The sequence below is a fragment of the Macrobrachium nipponense genome, chromosome 2 (assembly GCF_015104395.2).
Source record: "Macrobrachium nipponense isolate FS-2020 chromosome 2, ASM1510439v2, whole genome shotgun sequence".
Lineage (NCBI taxonomy): Eukaryota > Metazoa > Arthropoda > Malacostraca > Decapoda > Palaemonidae > Macrobrachium > Macrobrachium nipponense.
In genome coordinates, this window is record NC_087201.1 from 98,121,350 (window position 1) to 98,128,849 (window position 7,500).

Here is a 7,500-nt window from a genome sequence, read left to right on the forward strand (position 1 = left end):
AGCAAAACGATGAAACCTCCCAGTGAGAGGCATTAGCTGAAGATTGCAATATATTATTGATTAAGCATTTTAATTACGGACTGCAGAGGATAATTACGACGGTAGCGAGAAAAGTTGCGGTTTGTTTCAGCCAGCAGAGGGGCTGTGCATTTGTCATCATTTCCCAGCCTTTTCTTGTTTGTTTCGAAGATAAAAAGCCTCCATTCTGAGGCAATTCCGAATGGCTTCAGAAGAGATCATATTGTCGTTCAGGTGATTCATCTTCCACGGTGAAATGTGACAAGATCCTACGAGTTATTTGATCGTCAAGACGTTACCAACAGGTTAGCGATGTTGTCTTCATACTGAATCAGTATTACTCCAGGAGAGAGAGAGAGAGAGAGAGAGAGAGAGAGGATGAAACATGCAATTGGCTAAGTTTTCCTGAAGTTCTCTGTTATATTGCTCTTTGACATTTGTTGTTGAAGCACAATGGATCATGTATTAAAAAACTTCTCTTTAGTCTTTTCCTATGTCGCTGTCCAAATGGTCCGCTGGTATAGTGGTTAATGTCGAGGCTGGACACTCAGATGCGCAGGTTCTTGTCTCCTTTAGGGCGATGAAAAATCACTGGCTCTGTATCGTGATCTGTTACTGCTGCAGTGTGGGGTCTGCGGTAGGGTGTTGAAACCAGCATTCTTTGGAAGTTTGAATGCCAAGTCAATGGCCCCTGTGTGCTTGTTCCATACGAATAGGTTTCATCTACTGAAATAATATAATAACAAAAATGAACCTCACGCCTTTTCAATTCTCGCACCCAATTCAAGAAATCATTCGGCCCGGTTTTTGGGACAATGAAAATCTCTTGGACTCATCTTCATGTGGTGTTCAGCGCTACTCAGGAATGGCACTCGTCGTTTGCCGCTGACTGAACGTGCTAAGAGGGTTGAAGATGACTTAGTCATTTAATGAAGAAACGCAACCAACAGATAAGTTCGTGGAAAAACTCATTAGCCTGGATCGTGTCAGTGCTTCGAGCAACATGACTTTTTTCGGGGAATTTCTGTCAACTAGTAAATTGCAATCGATTCTTATTTTTTAAGTGAAGAAGAAGAAGAAGATTTTGACGGCTCAGTGCCTGGAATAACGATAATTGAATGAGTAACAATCATGCAAGTGCAATTGATTTGATTTTTTTTACCACAGCTTTTATACTCCTTTTGGACTGTTGCTTCACTTCACCTGATTTTAATGATTACGTGTGTTTTCCTGTGCGAGTGCGTACACACGTACACATACACACGCACACTCACATATGTATGTATGTATGTATGTATGTATGTATGTATGTATGTATGTATGTATATATTGTGTAACAAATATAACTGTAAGTGCCAGCTACGTTCGCTCGTAATGATAGCAGTTTATCCTTTCATTTGGGCTAATTTAGCATAAATCAGCTTGATGCCAAGACAGGCTCTTGTACGTGACATCGAAGCCCTATGAGAGATGATATAATAATAATAATGAACGTGATGGTAAAGTTTTGAAATGGAGGATGACCCTTTGGAATCGGTTCAACCAAAAGAATGTCTGTTAATCCAATCATTTAGCTTTGTAACTTAAATTGAATAGTTTTAATTCCCTCTTTCTTGAATGCTGCCTTCCTCTATCTCCCGAAATGGCTCGGGAATCAGACTGGCCCCCTCGAAATCTTTCGGCCACAGAGTGCGTGAGACATTGCTTTAACGCAAATGCTCCGTCACGCGAAGGCCCGTCCTAGCATCCTCCTATTAGCTACTAGTTATCCCTAGACGATTCCAGCTCGAGATGACCCCTGGGCATGCAACTACAGGCAAGAATAAAATAGATTGCGACTGGATCATGCAACGACGCAATATTACTTTTAAAATTTTTCTTACTGACGTGGTGCGCCATCGTAACGGATTTCATTTCACGCCAAAGTATACTCCGATTGAATGGGGTTGGGAAAGAGCCCGTCACCTGCGAAAGAGGGAAGAATATAGGAACAATTGAGAGAGTTAAAGAGGGTTAGTGAAGGAAGAAACATACAGTAGAGGAAGAAACAGTGGCGCAGTTTCCTTTCCTACAACCTTTGTAAGAATTTGATTTTCACAAGACATATGTGAACGCGTCGAAAATCTGAAATTGTCCTTGGGTTAAAAAGGCTTGATTTAAATCTAAGGGTAAATCACACATCATTTTAGTAACGAAGCAGAGCGAACGGCGACAATTGATTATATCTGCTTGCTTAATTAAATCCATATTTTCTAAATGTAAGAAAAAAATTGGTTATATTTAAAAACATTTTACAATTTATTAAATTTATTGGCATAAGGGGAAGGAATGCGTCACATCTCTGCCCTGCCAGAACCAAGAAATAAAGAATACAATGAAACCATTTCTGACAAATGTAGTGGAAATACTAAAATTTACAGCAAAAACAAATTCTTGAGTGACAGAACCTCATTATAGGTATTTATTATATTACAGATAATCTAAGAGCCTCGCCTCACAAATCAAACAAAAGGATAAAAAACAATGGCATGACAACCATCCCGTTTTAAGGAACTATGACGAACATGAAACAACATTAATTCAAAGAAATAACAAGTAAAAAATACGCCGAAGTACAGAAAGAAAGTGTGCGGACAGAAAAAGTGGGGGCGGACAGACAAATAGCCATTTCAATAGTTTTCTTTTACAGAAAACTAAGACGACTTACACGGAAAGAGTACAGATGACTGACTTTCGACGGCCGTGAATTGTGGCGAGAACGGAAGCAAAACTCAGGATATTTAGGCTGGAAGGATCAGGGAGTTAACGCTACGATTATTCTTCCTGGAAAATTTTGGCGAATGGGGAGGAAGACATTGTGGAAGAAGTGAAGGAAAAATGAATGACTATAAACAGGAGAGAATGAAGGAAAAAGAACGAAATCGAAAAGGGGAGGGAATAAAGGAACGAAAACAAGAAAGGGTGGAGCAACAACAAAAGGAAACAAGTAAAATATGAGCCGAAACAATCGAGTTTTCTGTACAACATATAATGCTGTATAAACCCATCAACTATGACCGGCACCTCTCCGTTGCTCACCAGATGCGGTAGAGTGAGTCTGTGGCCCGTGGCTCCGGAAAGCGCTGCCAGATGCACGATCCATGGGTTACTTTAACCTTAAATAAAATAAAAAGCTACTGAAGCTAGAAGGTTGCAGTTTGTTATGTTTGATGATTGGAGGGCGGATGATCCAAATACCATATTGCAGCCCTCTAGCCTCAGTATTTTTTTTTTAGTTCTGAGGGCGGACAGACGGACGAACGGATAGACAAAGCCAGCACAATAACTACACAGGAGGGGATAAAGAAACGAAGAGAAGGAAAGGAGACGCAAGAGCGGAGGAAAGATGAAAGAAGGCAAGGGGACAACACTGAAAGTAAGGACAAAAACTACTGACTCGAGTAACCCACATGCAACAAAACAATCGCCTGTAGCCTCATACCTTCCAGATTGCGGTATTGGCGTTCGCTATCGTTTTAGATTGCACGTTGTTTTACATGAGAAGGGAAGTCGATATGCCAGTTACAAAAAAGAACACGATTCGTGCGATTACGTTGCAGGCATGTTCGTCGGACAGAAAGACTAAGCAAGGAAAAAAATAAAATAAAATAACTAAATAAAATTGTTTTTCAGGTTAGTTTTTTCACTAAGTTATTAACCTGAAAAGTTGGGTAATTTAAGTAGCTTCAGAAGACTAAGAGAGTGGAAGCAGTCTTCCACAAGGGTATTGAATAAATGAGCTGGAAGTGTCTGACTTCTACCCAGAATTGAAATATTCCTCCCTAGATTTGATGAGGCAACACACCGTGAAAAACCATCGCTTGAGTGAGCGAAACAAATCCTTCATATGACCTGCATTGTCAGAATAGGTGAAAGCTTCATAACTGACGCCAAAACTAGATCATACTTACAACTCCCGTAATAGATCTTGAAAACAAAGAATGTATTAAGAGCGCACAAAACAGAATTCTGCATCGCCCCTTAAAGTTTTTTTACCCAATTTTTTAAACCGGCGAGAACGTGTCCTCGATATCAAGTAGGACTTTGAGCAGTGCTATCAAAGTCTGTTCAAAGCAAAAGCTTTTAATAATAATAATATAAAAAAACTTAATAAAGTACGAGCAGAGTGAAGGAACGAGTGTATATATTCTCCTCGGGGCCTTTAAGTACCAGGTCATCTTTTCGCAACCTAAACGCGAGAGCAATCATGGTAATTAGACTGTTTATTTATACGGGAAACCGGTGGCCATAAAGAGCAGCCTGACTGAAGGCCCTTCTCGCTTGGCTAATGGCTTTTACGAGCTACAAAGCCCAGCCTTCATTAACAAAATTGGTGCCAAATTGATCCGTGGTTATATCTGGGTGAGGTCTGTCTGTTCTCGCTCCCTGCTGGACTTTGCTCCTGAACATTTTGTCTTGCTGTATCGTTTCAATCACTGTCCACTATTTTTTATTTATTTATTCAATCATGTTTTGTGATGTTGACTGAAGTATCTGTGATGCTATTTGTGGATTCTGGGTTATGTTACGTCACATTAATTTTCCTTTTGTTTGGTGGTGACCATATGCACCAATCTCAAAGTTTCACCTCCTAGCCGAAGCCTTGACACCCTGGCTTTTTCTAATTTTGTGTCTGACTTCAATTCTTTATTCTTTTATTTGCCCGTTTTTACGTTCTTGATGATTCACATTCAGTTGCCTATTATCCATTTTAAATTAATCATTTTTAGGCCTGTTTTTATCTATTTGAGGTAAATTATGTAATATTCAATTTCATTTCTTTTTTCACAGTAGGTAGCACCTTATTCTGTGGGAGATTGCAGTGGAAGTTCGTGACATTTCAAAAACTCCCATAATAATAATATGAATAATTAATGGTAATAATAATAATAATAATAATAATAATAATAATAATAATAATAATAATAATCTAAAATTATATCAATAAATTGTATCGATGTGCATGTCAATACAAATTACTTATATAATTGTGGATTTTTATTACGTAACAGTGTATCATGATATTGTGAATTTCTTAGCAATATATATATATATAATGATAATAATAATAATCTCTTGTAATCTTTCCTTGCTTTCCTCCTTCTTCGCGAATTATCAAGAAGAACTCAGTCAACATTCACAGTTGAAAGTCCCGATGACCAGGTCACGGATGGCCCTTCCATAAAATCCCGGATGACGAAAACGGTCCTAAGATTTTACAGGATTACTTACGAAAAGCTTCGGGATCAAAGCCCTTCTTGACTCACACGGACGTTTGCGTCATCGTAAACAAGATCGAGGTCAAGGAGGTTCGATTTAGATGTAACCTCCTTGATCGAGGTCGACCGCAGAGACGATGACCAACGGAGCCTCGTCAATTTTATGATTGGAAATGTTGGGACTTAGGGAAGACAAATACTATTTCCGGAACACTTCGATCCAGTTCTAAGTAAATCCTCGCTTGCTTAGCCTTTATGAGGCTCGAGATTCATGTCCATACTCTTTGATGCATTCATTGCCTTCATTATCCTCAACCTACTGCTACATCGGCTGCGATTCAATTCATGAAGAATCAACACGATTCATGATTCGTCTCGATTCACCACACTGAATCGGCATGATTTGAATTGACTCGATTCGCTTGGTGTAAACGGTCACATTGAAATCAGCATGGTGAATCGGGGGCACAAAGGACGTCCAGTGGGAGGCTGCTGTCTGATACAGGCCGAGGATCCTTTTTCCTGTGATGCTTTAGCGATAGTCTTGACGCCATTTCTTCTCTCTTCCACCGCCTGTCTCATCACTTCCAGCAGGAATCGTGAAGACGAATCGTGAATCGCGTTGATTCTTCGTGAATTGAATCGATTCGATTAGCTTCGTGTAAACCAAGCCTACGTAGTGCAGATGTTGCTATATCCTCTGCAGGATTCCAGAAAAGCGCAGCCTCCTTTGTATCATATTGACGAGGGAGGGGGCCTGGGGGAGGTGGCACTGGGTTAACTGGTGGACTGCTGACTAGTGATCAAACCACAGGCTGAATCTTGACAGTATCCGGAAAAAGTCTGTAAAAGGAATAAAGAATGACTGCGAAATATATGATTGAATAAAAATTTACTTATGTATTGCTTGAGTCTGCTGGTACCTGGACCTTTCGGCCGCGTTATGTAATCAGCTTGTGACCTTTCTCTGTTACCTTTTTCCTTTTTTATTTTTTGCCTGTTCTTAATTGCTTTTACTTTGCTGCAGTTCGTTTCTGCATCAGATCTTTATGATCTTCTTGCTTCCTGTTGCTGAATTAGGACCTTAAGAATACGTTTGCCGTCGTCGGACTAAATATAATTTCTACAAAAATTCTGTTGAATACTTAATGCTCTTCCTTTGCTACGTGACAATGCATAGATTCACAACTACATTATTTTTAGACAAAGAGTTTCAAAGATATCTTGACGACTACTGACTGTTAATTGCCGACACGCACCTCTGTCTGTAGAATATTGACGAATAACTAAAAAATGATCATATATATATATATATACATATATAATAATAAATATATATAATATTATATATATATACATGTATATATATATGTATATATATACGTTCTATATATATAATATATATTATATTAATATTTGAATAATATTATTATATTATATGTATGTTTATTGAGAGAGAGAGAGGGGGGGGGGGACGTTAGGCGGGGTCAGGGGAGGTGACGCTTCATGGTACAAAGGAACAGAATCTGATGTGGTCATGCAGCTACGCGACGAGGCTTATAAAAAAAACAGTTGCATTCTTAGCTGAAAAAATACTTTGACAAGAGATTAACTTTTGGCCAGGGCGAACGATTAGTCCCTGTCGCATAAAACATCCGGAATGCGGAAGAAAAATGTTAATAAGCAATGCGCATCGTTCACATCCGGGGAAACTGATGACCTCGGGCTTTAAAGAATCTACGGAGTAAAGGGTCAGTGGCAACTCCATCGGCCATGATAACTCGTAATCTTAATCCCAGCAATTTTCACCCACAACAAAAGAGCCGAAGACAACGAAAAACAGGAAAGAAAGAAAGAAAAGCAAAGGAAGGAAGGAAGGAAGAGGTCGCGCATTCCTGGTGTCAGTAATGAGGGGACGGAAATACGGAAACATTCCCTCTAATCTTTTCGTGTTTGTAGAACTCAATTAGAAACACGCGAGGAAAAGTCACGCTGCACATTTCACGTGCCTGGGGCCCATGACGTCAATCATTTTATTCCGTAGATAGCATGAAATGCTTGTGTAGGTCTATCTAAACATTCTGAAAACTAGACAGATTAGCGTCCAAAAGTTTCCATTTGATATCTTTCCATGAATGCTGGATGGATCAAACGGCCGCGCATGCGTCGTCTCGGTGCCAGATTACAATGTGACCAAGGGTTCCTTCCGTCACGTCACATAATG

General features: G+C 39.5%; 1 protein-coding gene across 9 annotated transcripts in view; it reads left to right on the forward strand.

Moving 5' to 3' along the window:
- The window catches only part of LOC135220833 (uncharacterized), a 115,814-nt gene that overhangs the window by 89,040 nt on the left and 19,274 nt on the right, over window positions 1-7,500 (forward strand). For 2 of the 9 annotated variants that reach the window (XM_064258389.1, XM_064258387.1), the window contains exon 1: window positions 7,494-7,500. This exon is cut by the window's right edge and continues 79 nt beyond it. The exons of the other annotated variants lie outside the window; for them this stretch is intronic. The gene's annotated coding sequence lies outside the window, so the exon portion shown is untranslated. Of the gene's footprint in view, window positions 1-7,493 lie in introns of those variants that run through there. 9 annotated transcript variants of the gene reach the window in all.